Source organism: Oncorhynchus keta, chromosome 12, assembly GCF_023373465.1.
Source record: "Oncorhynchus keta strain PuntledgeMale-10-30-2019 chromosome 12, Oket_V2, whole genome shotgun sequence".
Classification (NCBI taxonomy): Eukaryota; Metazoa; Chordata; class Actinopteri; order Salmoniformes; family Salmonidae; genus Oncorhynchus; species Oncorhynchus keta.
The window spans coordinates 10,571,958-10,581,831 of record NC_068432.1 but is presented as its reverse complement, the minus strand read 5'-3'; positions in this window follow the sequence as shown (position 1 = coordinate 10,581,831).

The following is a 9,874-nucleotide window of genomic DNA, read 5'->3' as shown; positions in this document are numbered from 1 at the left end:
GTGGACTAACCCGATATGATGACTTGTTACACAATGGAAGGGGAGGGGTAAGATAAAGAGAGTTGGCTGGTACATACATGTGGAAGCTATGCTTATGAAAAATGTGTACTTTGTACATGAAAAAACCGCTGATTTGAAAATAAATGCAACACATATATTTGCGCTTGTATGACTTTGTCTTCTCTCTATTGAAACCACTTGTCCATCTATGGTGAGTAGTTTGATGTAAGTCTCTGGTTGTCCACCAGAGGTCACAGTGTCCTCAGTTGTAGTATCTCATTTAGAAGGCTAAAATAACCTTGCTTTCTTTTCACAAATAGTTTTGTATTTAATCATATGTTTTACAACATTTAGATGTAAACTGATTTACAGTTATTTAGAGTTACAGTTATTTAGTTATACCAGCTATACTCCTCTGTAAACTGGTCATCTCTGTATACCTGTCGCAAGACCCACTGGTTGATGCTTATTTATAAAACCCTCTTAGGCCTCACTCCCCCGTATCTGAGATATCTACTGCAGCCCTCATCCTCCACATACAACACCTGTTCTGCTAGTCACATTCTGTTAAAGGTCCCCAAAGTGCACACATTCATGGGTCGCTCATATTTTCAGTTCGCTGCAGCTAGAGACTGGAACGAGCTGCAACAAACACTCACTGGACAGTTTTATCTCAATCTCTTCATTCGAAGAATCAATCGTGGACACTTACTGAGAGTTGTAGCTGCTTTGCAGGATGTATTGTTGTCTCTACCTTCTTGCCCTTGGTGCTGTTCTCTGTGCCCAATAATGTTTGTACCATGTTTTGTGCTGCTACCATGTTGTGCTGCTGCCATGTTGATTTGCTACCATGTTGTCGTCATGTTGTGTAGCTACCATGCTGTGCCAGCCCCCTTCCTCGCAGGAGGCCTTTTGGTAGACCGTCATTGTAAATAAGAATTTGTTCTTAACTGACTTGCCTAGTTAAATAAAGTAAATGTGTGTTAAGAGAGCAATACAGCTATTGACTGAGTCATGTTAGCGAGAGGCAGCAGCGTGTGCACATGGTGACAACATTAGACCAGTTGTAGGTAGGCTACTTAGATTATCATTATGGAGGCAACTATTTCTAACTCTTTTTTTTCCCATAAAACATTAATATGCTAGAAAATATGAACATCAATATTAATGGAGACAAAGCACTGGAAAATGACGTTGGGCACACTCGAGTACATTACATAAATTTGCTCAGTGGTGGTTTAAACTGCATTCTAATGTTGACTTTGCTTAAAGAAAATGGTGTCAAGCAAATTACTTTATGCATGCTCAGTTCTTGGCTCTCTGGGGCTGCCTGTGTGGAAATTTGTTATGGATCTCCCACGCTGGTTCTTTTTATGAGGAAAAGTCCTCAATGAAACTGACGAATGTGGAGAATCGAGTAGCCTATTAATGTATACGCCATTGTAGGCTACCAATTTTATACAATAAACATGATATCACTGGAGTCATTACAAATCAATGTGCCACTTGTGTAGCCTACCTGGAGCTGGCAAACCAATGTAATAAATAGCCTATAAATTCAGTTTATTGTAGTTTTTATGTAAATAATAATGGTATGTTTAGTTGATTAAATTGTAAATTAACAAAGCTCTATCGCAATTGCCAATCAATTGTTAGAACACATTAGATTGCCGGTAACAGTAGTCAGATTAGGATACTGTTACGCTCCTCGTTTGTAGAATGACCGGACCAAGGGGCAACGTGGTAGGAGTACATTTTCTTTATTAATGTTCCACCAAAAAAAATATAAACAACACAATGAACGTAAAGCTTCGTAGTGCAAAAACATGCAACAAACAAAGACAAGATCCCACAACTGAAGGTGGGAAAAAGGGCTTCCTAAGTATGATCCCAAATCAGAGACAACGATAGACAGCTGCCTCTGATTGGGAACCATACCCGGCCAACAAAGAAATATACAAACTAGAATGCCCACCCAAACCACACCCTGACCTAACCAAATAGAGAAATAAAAAGGCTCTCTAAGGTCAGGGCGTGACAGATACAGGTAAAACAAAAAAAATCTACAAAATATACACTGGCTGTTGTTGACAAGCATATCTACATATTATTAATATTTAATTCAGTGATTGAAATTACAACCCCCATCCTCAGTAGCCTATTCCAGCAGGCTATTGGGCAACACAAGCACTTCTTACCTCAAAATCACCTTGCTATTCATGTTGAATAAATGTCTGTTAATTTGAGCTAAGCAAACTAAATCGTTGAGGTTACCTCTTGCCTACTACACATTGTCTGGGCTACTGCCCAGATTTTAGTATGTAGACTATGCCTATTGAAATGACAAGTCAATCCTGTGGTAAATTCAATTGATTGTACATGATTTGAAAATGTACACACATTTCTATATAACGTCCCACAGTTGACAGTGCATATCAGAGCAAAAAACCAAGCCATGAGGTCAGAGGAATTGTCCATAGTTCTCCGAGACAGGATTGTGCCTAGGCACAGATCTGGGGAAGGGTACCAAAAAAATGTCTGCAGCATTGAAGGTCCCCAAGAACACAGTGGTCTCCATCATTCTTAAATGGAAGAAGTTTGGAACCACCAAGACTGACCCTAGAGCCAGCCGGCCGGCAGGCCAAACTGAGCAATCGGGGAGAAGGGCATTGGTCAGGGAGGTGACCAAGAACCCGATGGTCACTCTAACAGAGTTCCCGAGTTTCTGTGTGGAGATGATTATCCTTCTGGAAAGTTTTTCCATCTCTGCAGCACTCCACCCATCAGGTCTTAATGATGGAGTGGCCAGACGGAAGCCACTCCTCAGTAAAAGGCAAGACGACCCGCTTGGTTTTTTCCAAAAGGCACCAAAAGGACTCTGACTCGCACCTCACAAAAGTGAACAGTTTAAACACTGTTTAGTCATCTTTAGGACCTGAGTTTAAGCTAGCAAGTTCTACAGTGAAGGATGTTTTCCTGTGTTTATTTAGTTAATCATGCTCAATTATGGAGATGGGATCTGTAAGGCCAACTGTGCTGGACGGACAATCCATACACAGTTTACCGCCTCCCCCAGAGACTATAATACTGATTTATAGGCTAACATGTTACATTTTTTTCTGGTGGAAGAATTGCCCAGTAGAGGTTAAACATTTGTATTTTCCCATTCTCATTATTCCTTTTGGGTGTTACGAATATGTGCTATGTGGGAATATTTTGATGTTGTTTTCTGAGCTATTTTCTATATTTCAGATAATTTGATTAAATTACGACACATTTACATTGAATGGGCCAACTCTTCACATGGAATGTTTATTTTTAACATGAATTCAATTCTTTAACTTAATACAAGCTTAATATAAGCTTCTGTGCAGCTAAAGCATCAAAAAGGTATATTTGTCTCAAATGACTGTACCTACAAGCAGAAATATGTTTTGTAGATGCATTCAATGTACCATTCACCCATCTTAATAGTGGCAGAACACTGAAAATTGAGGCAGCTTGAACAATTCTTTTGAACTATGCAAAACAATCACCACGCTCCGTCTTAAAGAACAAAACAAAACCAATCCCAATGTATCATTAACAAATTGAATACTCGTTTTTGGTCTGAGAAGCTACTGAGGTGCTGCCAGACAAACAACACCATGGAATTCCTTACAGAATCAACATTATACCAGTCTGCTGTTCCCACATGCTTCAAGAGGGCCACCATTGTTCCTGTTCCCAAGAAAGCCAAGGTAACTGAGCTAAACGACTACCGCCCCGTAGCACTCACTTCCGTCATCATGAAGTGCTTTGAGAGACTAGTCAAGGACCATATCACCTCCACCCTACCTGACACCCTAGACCCACTCCAATTTGCTTACCGCCCAAATAGGTCCACAGACGATGCAATCTCAACCACACTGCACACTGCCCTAACCCACCTGGACAAGAGGAATACCTATGTGAGAATGCTGTTCATCGACTACAGCTCGGCATTCAACACCATAGTACCCTCCAAGCTCGTCATCAAGCTCGAGACCCTGGGTCTCGACCCGCCCTGTGCAACTGGGTACTGGACTTCTTGACGGGCCGCCCCCAGGTGGTGAGGGTAGGCAACAACATCTCTTCCCCGCTGATCATCAACACGGGGGCCCCACAAGGGTGTGTTCTGAGCCCTCTCCTGTACTCCCTGTTCACCCACGACTGCGTGGCCACGCACGCCTCCAACTCAATCATCAAGTTTGCGGACGACACAACAGTGGTAGGCTTGATTACCAACAACGACGAGACGGCCTACAGGGAGGAGGTGAGGGCCCTCGGAGTGTGGTGTCAGGAAAATAACCTCACACTCAACGTCAACAAAACTAAGGAGATGATTATATGATTGTGGACTTCAGGAAACAGCAGAGGGAACACCCCCCTATCCACATCAATGGAACAGTAGTGGAGAGGATAGCAAGTTTTAAGTTCCTCGGCATACACATCACAGACAAACTGAATTGGTCCACTCACACTGACAGCGTCGTGAAGAAGGCGCAGCAGCGCCTCTTCAACCTCAGGAGGCTGAAGAAATTCGGCTTGTCACCAAAAGCACTCACAAACTTCTACAGATGCACAATCGAGAGCATCCTGACGGGCTGTATCACCGCCTGGTACGGCAACTGCTCCGCCCTCAACCGTAAGGCTCTTCAGAGGGTAGTGAGGTCTGCACAACGCATCACCGGGGCAAACTACCTGCCCTCCAGGACACCTACACCACCCGATGTTACAGGAAGGTCATAAAGATCATCAAGGACATCAACCACCCGAGCCACTGCCTGTTCACCCCGCTATCATCCAGAAGGCGAGGTCAGTACAGGTGCATCAAAGCTGGGACCGAGAGACTGAAAAACAGCTTCTATCTCAAGGCCATCAGACTGTTAAACAGCCACCACTAACATTGAGTGGCTGCTGCCAACACACTGTCATTGACACTGACCCAACTCCAGCCACTTTAATAATGGGAATTGATGGGAAATTATGTAAATATATCACTAGCCACTTTAAACAATGCTACCTTATATAATGTTACTTACCCTACATTATTCATCTCATATGCATACGTATATACTGTACTCTATATCATCGACTGCATCCTTATGTAATACATGTATCACTAGCCACTTTAACTATGCCACTTTGTTTACTTTGTCTACATACTCATCTCATATGTATATACTGTACTCGATACCATCTACTGTATGCTGCCCTGTACCATCACTCATTCATATATCCTTATGTACATATTCTTTATCCCCTTACACTGTGTATAAGACAGTAGTTTTGGAATTGTTAGTTAGATTACTTGTTGGTTATCACTGCATTGTCGGAACTAGAAGCACAAGCATTTCGCTACACTCACATTAACATCTGCTAACCATGTGTATGTGACAAATACAATTTGATTTGATTTATAGAACTGTTATTTATAAGATAGAAGTTGAGTAGTGATTTGTCTATGGCTATGTCGGAAATGGCACCCTATTCACTGTATAGTGCACTACTTTTGACCAGGATCCATAGGGCAGTGCACTATATAGGGAATATGATGCCATTTCATACACAGTCACTGTTGTATAACTGCAGTGAGGTAATGCCAGGGTCTTACTATACATTCTGAGCTTGCTCTTTTGTCAAAAAGTAAAAGCGAACGTTTACCTATTGCAAAGATATTCGAGTGACTGCTCTAACTATGGAAATACATGTCCTCAAAAATGGAAGGCAGGCGGGAGGTGGCGTGATCAGTTAGGACCATTCGAGATCAGGTGGGACCATTCTAGCCAATGAGAGCGCAGATATGCATATGAAGAACAGGCAATAGAGAGAGACTCATCTTTGTGCCTTATAGCATCTGTGACAGCATGTGCAACGCCATTTTAATGTTTCAATTTTCTTATTCATTGGCTGATTGCTCCCAACTCAGGAATCCCCACCAAGTTGACTACTTTAAAATGGTGGAAGCCCTCAATGGCAATGTACATGCTAAAACTGGTTATATCCATGATGAGTCCTTTAGCTCTCTGACAACAGGCACAACTGATATATAAATCCCTTTCTTTCAAAGTTGCTGAAATACCACATGCGGCAACATGCATCCACTTGACACAACAGTGCATTAATAAAAACCTAACCATTACAAAAATTAAATCAAATATATATATATATTTTTTTTTTTCTCCCCAATTGGTAGTAGTTAGTTGTCTCGTCACTGCAACTCCCATACAGACTCGGGAGAGGCGAAGGTTGAGAGCCATGTGTCCTCTGAAACACAACTCAACCTAGCCGCACTGCTTCTTGACACAACTCACATCCAACCCAGAAGCCAGCAACACAGATGTGTCAGAGGAAACACCGTACACCTGGCGACCTGGTCAGTGTGCACTGCGCCCGGCCCGCCACAGGAGTCGCTAGTGCACCATGAGCAAAGGATATCCCCGCCGGCCAAACCCTCCCTATCCCGGACAAAACTGGGCCAGTTGTGCGTCGCCCCATGGACCTCCCGGTCACGGCCGGCTGCGACAGAGCCAGGGCTCGAACCCAGAATCTCTGGTGGCACAGCTAGCACTACGATGCAGTGCCTTACACCACTGCGGCACCCGGGAGGCCCAGCAATGACATTTTTGATGACCAAATTCGACACTCTCATTGACCTCCATACAAACATTCCTCACTTTGTGGGCTTATTTTCACGGACACATGTTGGGCGGAGTAAAACCTCACTTCACCTCTTCCTCTCTGCCTATGGCAACTTAAACAGAACAGTTGAAGCACTGCCAAAACCAGCACACAAGCAAAGACTATGGTACTCCATCATATGGTACAGAACCTTTTCGGGTGCTGCAAACGCCTGGCTCCAAATTTGCTTCACAGAGATAATAATTTTTACTTTAAGGAACAGTATGTCACACTGCCTTATTGAGGTATGTATCAATGACTGATGGCATAAGGGACATGTCTGGTCTTCCTTTCAAGTCTGCTCAGTCCCGCCAGTCATCTTGAGTATGTTGTATTGATGTAGTAACTGAAGGTTAATCTCAGTTCATACTGCAACAACATGGTATGCCAATGCTGTAGTCATCCAGAGTACAAGGTTCATTTCAGTTCATGTGCTCATGACAGCTTTGGAAAAGGTTATTTCAGTGACTAAAATGAATGCTTTTGCGTAGTGAGGAAAAGTCCAGGGATACTTTTCCCATATTAAAAGCTTTGATAGGATGCAATCATTCACAAACCACTCATAATGAATATTTACAGCACACAGTCCCATATCAAAAGCTTCCATGAGATACATTAATTTGCGTTCTTGTCCTAAATTGTTTTCAACCACTGGAAATAACTAATACTATGGCCCGTTTTAGAGCGTCAATATTAAAACATTTGTAGAAATTGTTTGAATTGCACATGTAGTCCTTAGCACAGACAGAATGCTGGGTTTGGTTTGCATTTGTTTGTTTTTTTAAGTGGTGGGCACCAATATCAAGAATTCAATAGATAAGATATAGATTTTTCATATTGGTGCCCCTTACTAGTTTTTTTGGGTGAGTAAAAGTTAAGACTTGGTATGTGTGAAAGCCCTTAGACCAAGTCAGGCTAAGGTGACCATACTATGACCAAATACTAATGGCCGCCCCAGAACCCACATAGAAAGAGGGCCAAAGCCACAATCTCAGGTATCTGTGTTACTGAACATTTTTCTTCTGGACAACAGGGATGTCAAGGTCCATTGTGCTTTTCCCAGACAGGAGTGGGATGACTTTGTCAAAGAGCAGGATGCACATTGCCCTGCCTGTAAATACAGAGAGAGATTAGACAGGATCCACTTAGGAGCACGTTTTTCTCTATAGACCAACCCTGTCCTGAGCCCCAGGGCAGGGTGAAACTCAATTATCTTACCCCCCCCCCTTAAAAAAAATTCTAGCCTGGTCCAAGATTGTCATGCCGTTGGCTATGCAGCACAAACCAATCTGGAACCAGGCTACCATTTCTTTATCCTAGTGTAACCAGACTGATCTCGCGATAGCTCACATTCTCTTTCATTTCACGTAATTTAAAGTATGACGAAGTGAGGTAAAATGAAGACCAGGCTACCATTTTCCTACAAACAGTAGGCAAAATAGCACTTATGACTGGTCCCAGCCAGTAGACAAAAGCGTATTCCAGGACTAAAAATGAACACAAGAAGTCCAAACGGATATATTTGACTAAAACATGATCCTTTCAAACCTTGCTTACATTTGAATACGATCACATACAGTGGCTTGCGAAAGTATTCACCCCCCTTGGCATTTTTCCTATTTTGTTGCCTTACAACCTAGAATTAAAATATATTTTTTTGGGGGGTTGGTATTATTTGATGTACACCACTTTGAAGATGCAAAATGTATTTTCTTGTGAAACATACCAGAAATAAGACAAAAAAAAACGGAAAACTTGAGTGTGCATAACTATTCACTTCCCCAAGTCCCCAAGCCAACTTTTGCAGCAATTACAACTGCAGGTCTCTTGGGGTATGTCTCTATAATCTTGGCACATCTAGCCACTGGGATTTTTGCCCATTCTTCAAGGCAAAACTTCTCCAGCTCCTTCAAGTTGGATCAGTTCCACTGGTGTACAGCAATCTTTAAGTCATACCACAGATTCTCAATTGGATTGAGGTCTAGGCTTTGACTAGGCCATTCCAAGACATTTAAATGTTTCCCCTTAAACCACTCGAGTGTTGCTTTAGCAGTATGCTTAGGGTCATCGTCCTGCTGGAAGGTGAACCTCTGTCCCAGTCTCAAATCTCTGGAAGACTGAAACAGGTTTCCCTCAAGTATTTCCCTGTATTTAGCACCATCCATCCTTCCTTCAATTCTGATCAGTTTCCCAGTCCCTGCCAATGGAAAAACATTCCCACAGCATGATACTGCCACCACCATGCTTCGCCGTGGGGATGTTGTTCTCGGGGTGATGAGAGGTGTTGGGTTTGCGCCAGACATAGCATTTTCCTCGATGGCCAAAAAGCTCCATTTTAGTCTCATCTGACCAGAGTACCTTCTTCCATATGTTTGGGGAGTCTCCCACATGCCTTTTGGCGAACACCAAACGTGTTTGCTTATTCCTTTCTTTAAGCAATTGCTTTTTTTCCTGCCACTCTCCCATAAAGCCCAGCTCTGTGGAGTGTACGGATTAAAGTGGTTCTATGGACAGATACTCCAAGCTCCGCTGTGGAGCTTTGCAGCTCCTTCAGGGTTATCTTTGGTCTCTTTGTTGCCTCTCTGATTAATTCCCTCCTTGCCTGGTCTGTAAGTTTTGGTGGGCGGCCATTTCTTGGCAGGTTTATTGTGGTGCCATATTCTTTCCATTTTTGGGTATGGGCTCTGGGTATGAGCCCTGGTCAAAAGTAGTGCACTATGGCCCATAGGGCTCTGCTGAATAGTAGTTCTCCATATAGTGAGTAGGGTAACATTTTGGGACGTAACAAAGATTTAGTTGCTCAACTGTTTCTGCAAAGCAGCATTTGTCAAAAAGGTTTTATGAGTGTGTGGTTACAATAAAGCTAGCTCATTATCCTAAAGGTACTGTGACCTTTAACCTACTGTATACTGCACATACGGACCCCCATGACACGAGCGACAAACTCAAAACAATCAACAAACTGAAACAAATTTGCAATGTCCTAGAACAAAGGCAGCATTTCATAATAACCTGTATTAAATCACACTTTTGATTTGCTATGATTTGTAGGTTGGTTATGACTTTGTTATGACTTATGTGTTATGGAACTTCTATCAGGTATACTATTCTTAATTCTAATGTTTCTCTGCGTCCAGGTGTTGGTGTAGTGTGCTGTTGTGGATCAAACGGC